This window comes from Aphis gossypii, chromosome 2 (genome assembly GCF_020184175.1).
Source record: "Aphis gossypii isolate Hap1 chromosome 2, ASM2018417v2, whole genome shotgun sequence".
In the NCBI taxonomy this organism is placed as follows: domain Eukaryota; kingdom Metazoa; phylum Arthropoda; class Insecta; order Hemiptera; family Aphididae; genus Aphis; species Aphis gossypii.
Genome location: NC_065531.1, coordinates 10,810,709 through 10,813,692, shown reverse-complemented (window position 1 = coordinate 10,813,692; position 2,984 = coordinate 10,810,709). Strand labels below are relative to the sequence as shown.

The 2,984-nt window shown below is 26.2% G+C and overlaps 1 long non-coding RNA gene across 1 annotated transcript; it reads left to right on the top strand.

Annotated features, from left to right (window-relative positions):
* The first annotated feature begins 760 nt into the window (after window positions 1–760).
* LOC126550139 (uncharacterized) lies at window positions 761–2,620 on the top strand. The gene is made up of 3 exons (XR_007604187.1): window positions 761–909; window positions 964–1,106; window positions 1,904–2,620. It is a non-coding gene; the product is annotated as an uncharacterized LOC126550139 (long non-coding RNA).
* Window positions 2,621–2,984: the final 364 nt, after the last annotated feature.

The window sequence follows — 2,984 nt, the reverse complement described above, 5'->3', positions numbered from 1 at the left end:
GCTTATTGTGTTGCGCTTCATTAATGGTTTATATGATTTCATTAATTTTTGTTTATTTATAAATAAATACAAATTTATATATTATTTATTAATTATAAACTAAATAGAACTATACCTAGCCAATAACACATTATGGTAGATGAGCATGCTCATACTTCGAAGTTAACATTCTTCACTGGTCTCATGAGACATATTTTTTATTTTTTCCAAAATAATAATTTATGTTTTATGACGAATATATTATACGTAGAAAAAATGGTATCAAGATAAATGAATCATGATTACAATCAAGTTTAATACATCAATACGCAAATACATAAGTATTAAACGGTAAAAAAAATAAAAGTTAGGTTAAAAGATAATTATTTATTTTAAAATTTTTAACATACAAAATATTGACAAACAACAATTTTTTTAAAAATGATTATACAAAATAATATGTTTAAAATATTTAGACTATTTATAATATTTTTATAGGCATATGCATTTTGTATAGGTACCTACATACAATTATTATACATAATAGTATAATATAATATTACATATTATGTGTTCACTTGTAGCGTTTGAACAATTATAAAATTACTAAATCGATTAAAAGAATAAATTATTCAACATTGTTATGTAATAAAATAAGGATGTTTGATGTAAATAAACGTTTTAACTAATAAAATGATATATCAAGCTGAAATAAAAAAATAACAGTTGCAGTATGTGAATAAAACTATTAGTAACTCGTGTTATTCTAGGATTCAATTAATATTTATAACTAAACAATTTTTCTTGTATTAATTATTAATCATTATATTATAACTTTTTGTATCGACATATTATATTTAACTTTTGTTCATAAAAAACTCATAATTTAGTTAAATAAATTTTCTTCCCTTATCGTTTCAAAAGATGCTGGTATTGTAATAAAGTAAATATATTTAGATCGGTTAATAAATGTAAAATTTGTAGAAAAATATGTTACCGGAAATGTTTTAAGAAGTTTTAACAAATGGAACAAATCATTGAAATCAATAAATGAAATCGTACAAAAAAGTGATTTAAAGCAAAAATACGGAGAGAAACAACAAACCAACTTGGTTAACATATTACAGGTATACCCATGACCCATATAATTATATTTATAATTTTAATAATAACAATAATAATAATTGGATGGCGCGGGGAAAAAGGAATAAGTACAAAAACACTGTTTTGAGAAAACTAAAACAAACTATTCTTTTTTATATAATGGCTTATTTCCTTTTACTCATAATCTTTATGAAAAATAAACCTATAATTTCTTTATTTTAATGCACGTTGATTCAGAGTATAATTATCTACAATAAAATAAGACTATATAAAAAAAATATCGTAAAAATCGACTTATTCCCTTTTGTCCAGCCATTGTCCAATATAATATAAGCATTGCTGAATATATTAATATTAACAATTCGAATAATTGCACCAATAATTAAATTTTAATACCCAATATCTGTCTTGTCCTTTGTCCAGTGTATACTTGTCTTAAAACTACTAAAATGTAAATTAATATAATCAATAAATTAAATGACTCTGTCAGGAACACTTTATAACAATAATAATAAAAAAAAACTTATGGGATATATTGTACATAAAATGTGTGTAAATAGTGATTAGTACATTTAAGACTACAGTTTTTATATAATAGATCAACATATTTTATAAGATATAAAACAAGAAATTTCTATCATTGTTGAGTATAATAGTTGTATAAAAATAATAAAATATTAAAATATTTGTCGCCTTATGTAACAAAATATATGAGATAGAGCCACATAGGGGATTCCTTCGTAAAAATGAATTAATCCTGATCGCGCTACTAGTAAATAAACGATATCTAAATATAATTCGATTATAATATTGCTTACAGGTTAAAGACGTTACTGAATTTATGGAAAATGTACTTGAACTCCAAAATCCTATGAACAGAAAAGAATCAAACTTAGTAATTTTAAATCACGGCGGGTCGTGGTTTAAATTTGCCTAAGCTTGTCTCTAGTCTATATGTTATTTTTATTGAATTTATAGAAAAATTAGTAATTAATTTGAATTTTTTTATATAAACATTTTTATGATGTTACAATATTTGAGTGCATATAGTATTAATAACATTCCACTTTTAAACGAATTTATTAATATTTTAAATAACATATTGCATTTAATTTATTATAACTAACGTAATAAGTTTATTTTTAAAGTGCGTTTTTTTAAACTTCTGTTTTATTTTTCAAAATTAAACATAACTTAATTCATTAACTCAAAATTTGTTTAATTTCACGGACACGAGTAGTATGAAAATGTATAGATTTAAAATCCGTAGCCCAACAGCTTCACATCCCGCAACATTCTCACTTCCCCCTCATCCCTCCCCACTTTAACCATTGACTCAATCATTCTTTATCATTGTTGTTAGTAATAAAAAAATTACCTCCAGAGGCAATCACTTCCTTTGACCCTTCTCTAAATGCGTCACTAATTTAAGGGTTGCTATCCTTGTGTCCATCGCGTTTGATCCCCTACTGGCCAAGACTTAGAACGCGTGCATGACGCTAACGTGTATGCGCCAAGACAATATGGACAGGTACCACCCATATTTGCTGTTACAAACGACATCGGTCGGGAACCCTTGTCTTTCTCAAAGTTTTCTCTTTCCTTGCAGGATTAACTGTGGGATTTACAACCTTGGATTGCGCTACAAGAGGGTTAACTTAGTGAAAATCCCTGACGACTTTTAAAATTGATACACTTTACCGAACAAACTTCAATAATTCATCTATGGACGGATATGCCTCCCGACTATTTGCTTCAAATCACTTGTGGGTAGAGATAGGCAAAAATCTAAACGCGATAGAAAATAAAATGAAGGAACCCATATCCGGTATTTTTAATGCTTCTAACAACGAAATGACTTCATCAAACACACTTACAAAGTTGTTAAGGTCCTGCAACGA